Source organism: Chionomys nivalis, chromosome X, assembly GCF_950005125.1.
Source record: "Chionomys nivalis chromosome X, mChiNiv1.1, whole genome shotgun sequence".
Classification (NCBI taxonomy): domain Eukaryota; kingdom Metazoa; phylum Chordata; class Mammalia; order Rodentia; family Cricetidae; genus Chionomys; species Chionomys nivalis.
Window position 1 is genome coordinate 49262172 of NC_080112.1, and position 13364 is coordinate 49275535.

A 13364-nucleotide genomic window follows, 5' to 3' on the forward strand; every position below is an offset into this window, starting at 1 on the left:
ATGACAACTGGAGTAGTCACTAATCTATGAGTATGGCAAATTACAATTAGACATCACTACATTAAATTTTCTCTAAATATGCTTGATTCTATCCTATGTTTCTGAGCCATCTAGCCTCTGTGTCCTGGTATTATGTCAGGGGTAGGCTCATTTTCATGATATGGGTCTCAGGTTGTGCCAGCCATTGATTGACCACTCCTACAATCTCTGTGCCACCCTTATCTTAGGTCATCCCATAGGCAGGAGAGACTGTAGGTCTATTGTTATGTCACTGTGTTGGTGTTCAAATCCTTCCACTGGAAGCAATGTTTGGTCACACGAGATGGCCAGTTTAGCCTATGTATTTGCTATTACTATGGAGTCTTCATTTGTTTTGTTTTTATTGAGGTAGAGGGGTCATTTTTTAGATTTTTGGAAGTTTCCCTTGTACCAGATTTCGACTTGAACCTGAAATGTCCCTTGCCCCATTTCTAGTGATCACTTTCGGTACTCTCCCCTTCTGTCCACTGTCAATGTGATGCATCATGTTCCTATTCCAGCTACTCCCAATCCACCCAAGTGATCTCTTCTGTTATCCTTCCCAGGAAGACTCCAACATCACCCCCTTGATTCCTCCTTATTACCTAGTCTCTATAGTTCTGTGGATTGCAGCATGGTCTTCCTTTAATTTACATTTAATATTCACGTATAAATGAATACATACCATGTTAGTTTTTCTGGGTGGTCTGTGTTACCTCAAACAGCATGATTTCTTTTCTAGTTCCATTAATTTGCTTCAAATTTCATAGTTTCATTGTTTTTAACAGCTGTGTAATACTCCATTGTATAAATGTACCACATTTACTTTATCCATTGTTTGGTTGAGGGGCATCTAGGCTGTTTCTCGATTCTGACTATTATGAATAGAGTAACTATAAAAATAGTTGAATGAAGGTCCTTGTGGTATGATTGAGCATCCTTTGGGTATATGTCCAAGAATGTTATATTTGTGTTTTGAAGTTGTTCAATTCCCAATTTTCAGAGAAATTATCATATTGATTCCAAAATGGTGTCACTGAAAGAAAAAATATTTTTATATTTAAGTATTAATCATAGTGTGCTAGAAGATGAGTGGATTTAATAGAAGAAAAGTGAGAAATGCAGGTGATGTTATGGTCCAAATTCTTTCAGTTTTGAGGTACATATTGAGGGACTAGCATGAGAGAACAGAATATAGGCTATGTGTGCCACAGAATTTAGTGTCTACAAGCAGTTTAAGAGAACTAATCACATGAGCCATAAGAGTCATTAATTGGCCAAAACTCCATCTGCCAAATCTGAAGACCCGAGTTTGATACCCAGGACAAACATGGTAGATGAGGAATACTGAATCCTGAAATTTGTACTCTGAACTCCAAAAAAATTGCTATGAGAGTGTGCATGTTTGCATGCACATGCACACACAGACATACACATGCACACTTTAAATATTTTTAAAATAATAGTGGCTTGGCTAAACATTCCAGGGGAACCACTAACAGAATTCTACTCCCTGGTGAACAGACACCCACATACATATAATAAATACATATCTGAGTAAATCTGTAATAATTTTTAAAGTCTACAAAGACAGCTTACTCAAGTAGCACCTAACTTTAATCTGTTTTCAGGGAGGTTATAATAACACTAGCCCCAGTATAGGACAAGACTCAAATACTGTCTCTCATGAGCTTATAGCTAAGAATGTAGGGGAATTTACAAACAACTTTTCAAAGAGCTAAGTTCACTAAAACTTAAAAACCTGGATTAAGTGAATACTTATCTCTCCAATTTGAATTTAACAATACATGAAACAGAACAGAAGCAATGATCATATGAACACTCCACAAAGTAGGTCTTTGGTACCACAGAATCCCTACTGTTATCCTTTTTACAATCATTGTGTTCATGGATACTGTTTAGTGATACTGTCCCATAATAAGTGCAGGAAGCCTAGCATAGAAAGTAGGACTCTCAGTAACAGTGAGCTTCTCTGCAGGTACTTTATTTGAGGATAGCAACATCAAGATGGTTTTGGGGATCAAGGTTTAAGAACCTGCTCCTAAGGAACTACCTATTTGATCTTAACTCTCACCTTCCTCTTTTCTAAGACAATTGCACTTCGTATTTCCAGTAATACTTCCAATCCACACTAATTTATCATTGAAGATAACATTCAAAGTTCCCTTCAGTTTGATTCATCCCTATGGCAAAGCAGTGATTCAAAGAACATTGTGACTTTCACACTCCTGTTCAAATCTATCTTCTGTCTTATAGACCCAACAGGAATGACTCCTTAGAGAATATCTAAGACATATTAGGAGTATATTTCCTATAATTCATGGGTGAGGAATGTGTGCTGTGGAGCCAGTACTATGGGTTTCTGTGAGGAGTTTTACAGTTTTCTTTCTTTCTTTCTTTCTTTCTTTCTTTCTTTCTTTCTTTCTTTCTTTCTTTCTCTCTCTCTCCCTTTCTTTCTTTCTTTCTTTCTTTCTTTCTTTTTCTCTCTCTCTTTCTTTCTTCTTTCCTTCCTTTTTCTTTCTTTCTTTCCTTTCTTCCTTCCTATATCTCTCTCTCTTCTCCCTTTCTCTCTCCTCTATCTTCTCTCTCCCCTCTTTCTCATTTTCTCTCTCTCATGAAGTCCTCTCTCTCAATCCAAATTTTCTCATCTGAAAATGAGGTCAAAGACTTTACACACACCTTAATCTATTGGATAAATTAACTGAGTTAATGCAGAGGAAGATTATAAGGTCACACAAGTCAAGCACTAGATAAAGCTTTGGTATAATTATTATTTACTTACTTCATGTGATAATCCCATAACTGTCTTTACTGTCAGACTCTGAAATCTTGTGGAGGAGATATGGGGCTCTATATTGTCGTCTTTACATCTCCATTACTTAGTATGATTCCTGTTCCTGGCTTACAATAAAAAATGCAAAAATGATTCCCAATTCATTAATGAATAAGTAACCGGATGAAAAGTGCGGAATACTAATAAGACATTTTATCATACAAGTGATGTCTTCAAGTGTGGTAAGCAAGAAGTTCTTTATGCCACTAAAGAATACTTGAAAGGAGATAACTCTGTAAAGTGAGTTATGATAGTATATTTTAGGTTCCTTCAGGAGGTTTTATGCATATTGCATTTTATTTTTGTAATTTGTACTGATAAGAATGTGAAGTTTTACAATAATATAGTTCTGATTCATCATCTACCAGCTTCCTAAACTTTAATAGTTTCATAAATTTAAGTTTTATTTGAATAATGGAAAATAGAAGGATGTACATAAAATCTCAAAGAATGAAGTTTATAACACATACATATATATATGATGCATACTTATTAAAAGATATGAAGGAGAATTCTTTACTCAGATAAAATAATAAATATTGGTGTGAAAAGTTGCTTAGAGTCATCCCTCAGAGCACAAATTTTTAAAATTAGCTACAGTTTAATTATACAAAGTAATGGGATTCACTTTATTCCCATAGAGGCATACAATGTACATTCATGAAGTTCACCTATCACTATTAGTCTTGTTTATACCCATTTCCTTTATTTTTATAGCCCTTGTCTTTCTATTTTCACTATCAAGTAATTGAAAATTATTTGCTATCTTCCACATATGAGATTCACTCCCATCACAGCTCTGTATTTATAGAGTTGCCTTTCTGAGGCTGCCATGTTTCACTTAACATTGCTGATTCCTTTAGATTTATTTTCCTAAAAAAATGAAAATGTACTGTTCTTTATGGATAAAAAATGTCACTATTCTTTAATTGATGAGCACAGCTGAATCTATTATTTGACAATTATAAATAGTGATGCAATAAAAAGTGGTGTGTAGGTATTTCTATATTACTTTTTTACCCATGAGATTAAATTTAAAGATGATTGTGCCATACTGATGCTTCATGTTTAATTTTTGGAGAACTGAGAACGGATTCCATTGTGGTAGAACTAAGTCACATTCTCACCAGGAGTGATCAAGGATTCACTTTTCCTCTTTAATTAACTGATTGTTGGAGAAGAGCCCGATGCAGTCAGTATGAAAATTCGTGTGGATGTTACACAACATTTTAATAATAGAAATAGCATGTGACCCAGCTAAGTTACTTCTTCACAAACCACAAAGAACTAGACATCTATGTCTGTAGAGAGCCATGTGGAGTCACACCTGATGGCTATGTGTAGAGAGCTGCGTGGAGCTGCACCTGATGGTGCTGGCTCCCGCCCTCCGCGATCCCGAAAGCGAGTGCTGTCTGTGATAATCAACTCCTAATATCAACTAGGCCTGAATTATCACGCAATGATTGTCAGCTGCTTGCATATGCGTGGACCTATGAGCAGTGCCCACCTGGCAATCCAGGATTGGTAGCCCATGCCTACTTAAGGACTGGGAGAGGTTTGCCCTGGGAGAGAGGAAAAGAGAGAGGAAGAGAGAGAGGAAGAGAGTGAGTATGAGTGAGTGAACGAGAGAGAGAAAGGGAGAGAGAGATATAATTGTAAAAAGGTCCTGAATAAAACTGCTTAGCAAGAAGAGCTCCGGTGTTGCGCGTCCTCCTTGCTGGCCGAGGGGGACTGTGACATATGTCTATTGCTACTCTTTTCACAATAAAAAGGAAATATAATCAGCCAACATGTCCATCAACAGATAACTGGATAACAAAAATATTTTACTTATACACAAGGGTATTTTATTCAACCATGAAGATTCTTTTAGTTATGAAACTTATAAGACATAATGGATCTCAAAATTATATCCCCCACTTCCTATTAATTTTTATGGTTGTGTACTTACAGGGTATAAGTGTGAGTCTAAGTTAAATTAGAATAGGAACAAAAAATGATCTCATAAGCAAAGTCATGAAGGTAATATAATATATGTGGCATGAAGTGTAAAGGTGATTACTATTTTTAGAAAAGTACACACATGGGTCAAGTTGGGCAGAGGAGGAAAATCTACCAAATGAATTGAATTGAACATGAAAATGTCATAACAAAATCTACTATTTGCATGCTAATTAGAAAATAGACAACATGGGGCTGGAGAGATGGTTCTTTGGTTAAAAGTCCTTGATTCTCTTGCAAAGGATCTGAATTCTGTTCCTAGCATCCACATGGTAGCTCACAGATGGTTGTGACTCCTGAACTGAGACATATGACTGGTTTGAATTCCATGGATACCAGTCATGCACATGGTAAACAGATATACATTCATTCAGGCAAAACACTCACACACATAAAATGAAATAAATTTGAAATGTTTTAAAACAGAGAACAAGCAAATAAGAAAGTGATTATATTAAAGCTTAAAAAATTGCTGCATCTTCTCAGCATTTTACTGTCTTTGATGACATCCATTCCTAGTTGCATAAAAGAAATCTCAATTTTGATTTACTTTTAATTAAATTAATTAATTTATTATTTAAAAGGCTAAAAGTTTGTCATGTATCCATTATTTATATTTCTTTATTTTGAACTGTTTATTCATTTCAATTCTTTTTACCAAATGGATTCTTAATTCTTTTGTTTGATTTCTTTTCAGTTGTTTATATATCTTATAAATCCACCCTCTGTCCGGTGAATATTTGGAAAATATTTCCTCCATTCTGTATGCTTTCTCTCAATAATTATTTTGATGTGCAAAAGCTTTTAATAGAAGCAAATTTATCAATTCTTGCTATCATTTTCTGAATTATTAAAGATATATTCAAAATACATTTTGCTATATTTAGAGTTTGAAGTATTCACTCTAAGTTTCCAAGCAGTAGTTTCATAGTTTCACGCACTACATTAAGGTTTTGACCCAGTTTGAGTTGATTTTCTTTTGTGTATGGCAAAAACAGGAGCCTAGTTGTGTGCATTTGTAAAATAAATAATTATATTTTTCAGGGTATGCATTGTATGTCCTTATCAAGTATCAGATGATGATACTTTGCTGGTCATATTTCTGTTTTTTCATTCCATTAGTCTGTTTGTTTTTGTGCCATCCCAGTGCTGTTTTGTTACTACAACACTGTAATAAAGTCAGATATTGTTATACTTCACGCACTACTCTTTATCTTCTCAGGATTTCTTTAGCTATTGGGAGATTATATATCATTTCATAAATTTTAGAATATTTTCCCATTTTATTAGAAAATTTTACATGAGCACATTAAATTTGCAAATTATATGGAGTTATTTTTCCCCATTTCATTTTCAGTACCTCACTGTTGGGGTATACAATATCTTTAAAGCCCTGTCTTTTACATTTAATTATAAAAACTTGATTTATAACAGGAAAAAAGTACAAATTTCATATGCTGTTTTAAAAAGTCTGATACTTTGCTAAAACTTTGTATGAGATCTAAGAATTCTTGGGGCTGCCACCCAGGCACCCTGCATAGTGGAGTTGCCAAAGGGGCAGATAGAGCACCTTTCCCTGGGGAATAAGGATGTTCAGGAAACCTAGCATTTAAATTCTGTTCAGCTGCTGTGAGTAAACTGCTCTTCAGAGTCCAAGATTCAGAGATATTTAGCTTTCTTTGCTTTTGCTTGTGTACATAGTTGCTCTCCTACACTTTCATCAGCTTTATATCAGTACGTGTGCTGGGTAGATTTATGTCATTTGGACATAAGCTAAAATCATCTGAGAGGAGGGAAGCTTAATTAAGAAATGCCTCCTTAAGACCAGGCTGGAGATAAGCCCTTGGGTACATTCTTAGTTATTGATTAATGGGGAAGAGCACAGACTATTGTTGGTGGTGCCACCCCTGGGTTGCTCGTCCTGATTTCTATAAAAATCAGACTGATTAAGCAAGGGTAGTGAGTCACTAAGCAGCACTCTTCCATGGTCTGTGAATCAGCTCCTGTCTCCAGCTTCCTGTCCTGGCTCAGTGCCTGTCCTGATTTTCCTTGGTAATAAACAGGAATGTGTAAGTGTAAGCCAAATAAAATCTTTACTTCCCAACTTTCTTTTGGGTTATGGTGTATCATCACAGCAACAGAAACCCTAAGACAGGACAAAAACAACAACAAAAAATGACTTCAGGAGAAAAAGACATTTATACAGTAATTGAATTTTGGGATCAGTTTATGGAAACAAGGGGGATGATTCACAGATTAATATCAGTGACAACCAATTATAACCAAAGGTACAAAGCTAGAAAAATTCTAGGGGGACTTTTCTGGTCTACATGACCCAAGATAACTTGACTAATGTTCAAGTGATATAAATATTTGGAAGGACTACTAAAATAAAACAAATCCAGGCATTGCTAGGGATGCCAATGAAGCACAAAATAAAAAAAAATTCATGGATATGTCCTATCATCTTTTAATTCCTCTTAATGTAGGTACAATGGTTGTACCTACATGAAAACAATAGCATAAGAAAAGATAGAAACATAATTTGCAGTAGTTTCTTTATGAGCTATTCCATTTCATGGAAAGTCTAAAAAAAGGAATAACTTTATAAAAGTAATTTTACAGGCCTTGGTTTATCCCTTAACAATGCTTAAGCTACTACAATTAACCCCAAAATTCATGACTCCTATTGTCTGAATGGTGAATAACCCTCAAAGGTTCATGGGTCAAAGTCTTGGTACTGAAGATGATACCATTGGGATTAGCTCTGAACACTTAATAGGTAGATGATAGGTAGTATTTTGTCTCGCACCTCTAGTCCTACTTACTTAAGCACATAAATGAGGAAGAAAATTTGAGCTCATAATTTTGAGCATATCCAGGCTATATAATGAGATCGTGTTTCAATAATAATAATAATAAACACTAAAATCACAGGCAAAAAATTGGAATCTTGGGGGTGGGGTGTGATGGGGATGAGGGGTGATGGGGAGAGAAAAGTGTGAAGGAGAGGATGAGGGGAACTGGGGGAATCGGGGTGATTGGGGATAAAGGAAGTTTGGATAGGGGAGCAGGGAAACTCATACCTTAGGTAAGGGAGCCACCTAAGGGTTGGCAAGAGACTTGAACTTGGAATGGCTACCAGATGCCCAGGGCAATGTCCCCAGTTAGTTCATTGGGGCACCTGAGGATAGGGAACCTGAAATGAACCTATCCTATAATCATACTGATGAATATCTTACATATCGCCATAGAACCTTCATCTAGCGATGGATGGAGATAGAGACAGAGACCCACACTGGAGCACCGGACTGAGCTCCCAAGGTTATAATGAGGATCAGGAGAGAGAACATGAACAAGGAAGTCAGGACCATGAGGGGTGCACCCAACCACTGAGACAGTGGGGCCGATCTATTGGGAGCTCACCAAGGCCAGCTGGACTGCTACTGAAAAAACATGGGATAAAACCGGACTCTCTGAATGTGGTGGACAATGAGAGCTGACGAGAGGCCAAGGAGAATGGCACGGGAACCTTCATCTGGCGATGGTTAGAGAGAGAGACAGAGACCCAATTTGGAGCAACGGTCTGAGCTCTTAAGGTCCAAATGAGGAGCAGAAGGAGGGAGAACATGAGCAAGGAAATCAGGACCACGAGGCGTGCACCCACCCACTGTGACAGTGGAACTGATCTATTGGGAGCTCTCCAAGGCCAGCTGGACTGGGACTGAATAAGCATGGGTTGAAACTGGACTCTCTGAACATGGTGGACAATGAAGGCTGATGAGAAGCCAAGGACAATGGCACTAGGTTTCGATCATAATACATGAACTGGCTTTGTGGGAGCTTAGCCTGTTTGGATGCTCACCTTCCTGGACCTAGATAGAAGTGGGAGGACCTTGGTCTCCCTGTAGGGCAGGGAATTTGAACTGCTCTTCAGTATCGAGAGGGAGGGGGAATGGACTTGGGGGGAGGAGAAGAGGAGTGGGGATAGGGGGAGGGGAGTGGGGGGAGGGGCAATATGTGGGAGGAGGGGGAGGGAAATGGGAAATGGGGAGCAGTTGGAAATTTTAATTAAAAAAAATAAAAAAATGAGAAAAAAAATTTAAAAAAAAAGAAAAAAAAGAAATCACAGTAAAAAAGAAAAATAAGAGGAACAATAGTCAGGGCCTTATCAGAAATTCTGAGATAGTATGTCCCCCAAAGTGGCCCTGAGATGCCTATCTTTGTATTACCTTCTTTTTGTTGAAAAAGTTTGCTCTGCTGTAGAGTATTGCCTAATCAGAGGCCTCGGACAACTGAGATACTCAATCTTGGACAATTTCCAAAAGTGTGAATGAAAAACTAACTTTTAGCATTTATTTGTTAGTAATTTCTTGTTATTCTATATAATAAAGAAAATGGTTATACCACTATAATTATGAATGCATATGATTTAAACATACATTATTCTGTTTGGACTAGCAAATTCTAAAATTTTTTTGCAATGTGTTTTGGTGTCTGATGCAAGTCAGAAAAATTTTCATTTCTATTGCAAATGAGTACTCTGTTCTTCATGGATCTTGAAATTCCTGTCTCCCAGATTTAAGAAAAATGTGATTCTTAAAGAGGACATGGAGATAATATGAAAGTAATGGCTGAGTATCATGGAGGCACCTCTATTTTTTTGTAAGTCAATAATGATTCATTACTTATTGAGAACTTTTAAAAGACTATCTAGATCTTGCAAACCATCACATATACATGAAAAAACTGATGCATGTTTTAATTTACTCAATAAATCAAGACAGTGAAGTATTATTCAAGAAATATGGGGAAAAACCAATTATTTTCAGTGAGGTAGATTCATCCACAAAATTTTTCTTAAAGGAATAAAGGAGAAGGCAATATGCACACATACTATACCCTTCCATTAACATAAAATTCAAATACTCAAACTAATTAATGATGATACAAAAACAATGAGGCAGATGAGGAATTATAAATCATGAAGAAATGATAATATGTTATATTCATAGATTCGTTTTGACCTACACATAACATGACATTTGGAAAGAATTGAGAGAATTTTATTTTTTACTACTAAGAACATCCTAGAAAAAATGAACAAAAATCATGCTATTTATGTGCATTTCACTAAAAGAGACAGAGAATAAAGTATGGTAGGACTAATTTTTTAACATTGGGAATAAAGTGCTGTATTTTATAAGGTTTATTGTGGTGGGCCACTTTACTAGTTGAAACACTGACATATATTTTTCTTGCTTTTGTTGCTTTTATGTTAATTCCTATAATGTGAATCATTGTATTGTATTATGTTTTCTTCATTTAGTTTTAAATAATAGATTGTCAAATAGTTATTTATGGTATTATTGATGTTACTGAGTCACACCGTTTTGAAAATAAAATCATATTTGATGAAGCCTTATCTGTTCTCTTATTCTTGTCAAAACTAGCTCATGTATAAGTTGATCACATCTGTAAATTTTTGTTTTAATAATTGTTATTTTTCATATTTAAAATAGTATATTATCTTATTATTTTGCTGCAATTTGGCATTTGATTTTTTTTTATAATTATTACCTATTATAAAAAATTAATGATTTTCACCATTATATATGGTAATAAGTTAATTTTTATATATTTATAATTATATGTATTTATGTGTATATATATTTATATATATATCTTCATATATGCTATTCCAGTCACATCCAAATTCCAATTTTAGTCTCTTTTTCCTCCCTGTTCTTTTCCCTGTTCTTTAAATTTTCTTGACAGATCTCCAAATTCCTGTTCATATTTGTTTTTTTCTCATTTTTCTTTTAGTTTTGATATTTGAGTAAAAATCTTTAATTTTGCATTTGACTTAATTTTTTAATTTTTTTGCAAATGACATGATTTCTTCCATTTAGATGTAAGTTGAAATGTAAACTAAGTGCTTATGAGGCAGGCACTCTATCACTTATTTAAGTCCGTAGCTCATGATTTCTTTTTTCTTTGTATCTGAATAATATTCAAATCTGTAAACACTCCATCTGTTGATTGGCATTAAGGATGATTCTTTGTCTTAAATATTGTGAGTGGTGCTGCAGAAAATATGGGCAGACATGTATCTGTTTTGTATGCTAAAATAATTTTACTTGCATTTTTCCCCTGGAATGGGATAGCATGGTTGTGTAACAGTTTTATATTTATAATTATAACAACTTCCATTCTGTTTTCTATATTGACTATATTACATTACATTACCAGTATCTGTGTGTAAGGGTTTCTTTTTCTTTAAATACTTACCCACATTTGCTGTTACTGTTTTAAGAGTGGAAATCAGAAAGACATTTATTCAACATGGCCCTATTGGGAAGAAAAATAAAGAAATCTATAAAAACTCCTGCCTGCAAATCTGTCTCCAGAATTCTGAAGCAAAATCAAAGTTTAAATATATGGCCAAATATGTGCACATCTAAGGTATCTTGGTTAAGATGTGGTTCTACTTGCCATTGACTTCATTGTCTGGAACCTCAGTCTCATCTTGTAAGGTGGTCAGAGAAGTTCTTAGAACTATGTGAAATCTTTCTAAAAGACAAATTCTCCCTCTGATTGTGAACTTTTCTATAACAGGTATTTCTTTGGGCCACCAGGTCTTGAAAAATAACATGAATAATTTTTGTTAATTAAGAAAGCTTGGCCTTAGCTTATGCTTATTCCTACCTCTTAAAACATATTAATCCATTTATATTAATTTATATTATGCAACATGGCTCATTACCTTTTCTCAATATCTTACATCCAATCTCCTCTGTGTCTGGCTGGTGAATATCCCACATTTCCAATTCGTTCCCAGAGGTGCTACGTCTTTCCCAAAGTCCCAGTGCTCCTCTCCTGCCTAGCTATTGAACATTCAGTTCTTTATTCTTTATTTATCTTCACTCTGTGCAAAAGGATTAGCCCAATACTTTTTTTTCTTCCAGCATGGTATTCCTGTGGGAAATCCCTCTTCTTTGTAATTTTTATTAGCAGTCTGATAGTGAGACTGATCTATAAGAGTGCCACTAGAATATCTTCATTTATTCCCAGGCCTGTTACAATTTCCTACTTTGGCTTTTAATATATCTACATTAATGTAGAGTGAGTGCATGTCTGAAAAAATATAATAAACAGAATCCAAGTAGGGATCTAGGTTGTAATATATTTAGTTAGTGTGAGGTATCTATATATGTAATACCATTTTCACATTTTCTTTAATTCTTTCTGGATAGACTGTCAAAAGTAAGTCCATAATTAAGACAGATTCTTGATCCTTGTATTTCAGATTCCCAAATAGTGAGATTGTGGGCAAGTGCTACCATAATTTATTTTTGTAATAGCCATTATGAGTGAACCCACTTCAAAGATCTTATCCAAAATTTGAAATCTCAAAGTAATTTTATTTATATTTCTTTGGTAGTTAAAGCAAAAATGGTAAAAATTTTGGATTTTAATAATAATAGTAACATTTTGTATTTTATCCTGTGTCAGAGAAAATGGTAACAAATTTCTTGATTCTATAGATTGCTTTTACACTCTGCAAATATTTTTTTTCTGTTGAAAACTGGTTAACTTGATGTGATCATATTTGAAACTTTTGCTATAACTGTCCTTCCTTATTGGAATCCTGTGAATTCATTTTCTTGGCCAATATCTTTGATTGTTTTCCCTATAATTTCTTCTAGTAGTTTCATTGGTTCTAGTCTCATGTTAATGCCTTTAATTCATGTTAAGTTTTGAAGAAGGTTGGAACCAGTTTTTATGTGTTTTGTTTTTGACATTTTGTTGAGAATATGCTGTGTATCAATGTATATTTTCTTGATTCAATGTCCTCTATCTTTCTCCACTGTCCTTTGGTATCTGCCACTCTATGGCTTGTGGGGGACCATGGATGTGTGGACTGTTCCACCTTGACTAAAGGACAGAGAGTTTGAGATTATTTTTACTACTTCAGAGTTGTTGAAAATAGTTGTGGCTACAAACAAGATATCCTGACATAGGGTGTGGTAACTTGGTGTTTTGGACATTAAGATGGCCCATAGAGGTGGTTCTGCTCCACCTTGACCAAAGGTCAGAGAATTCGAGTCTATTTCTGCTCCTTCAAGGAGATTGGCAGAAGGTTCCAGGGAGTCATTGCCTGCAAGATACTTGGTCTGTTTCTTACATCATGTTAATGAAGTCTGTTGCCTTCCAGTCCTTTTCTGGAGTGAAGTATATACACATGTGGAAAATAAACACAGATGAATTCAGTATTCCCTGAATTTCCCACCTGGTGCTATTCTGTGTTTCTGTCTTTTATTTCTCTCATATCTCTGTTCCTCATGTTCAGACCCTGGAATGTGTGAATTTCGAGACTGGTCCCAGTCAATGGCTCAAACAGGACTAGGCTGATACAAATGGGAAGGTGAAATTTTTAACAATAGGATGGAAGAGTCTTTTGTAAATAGATGCTTACTGAATAATTTCT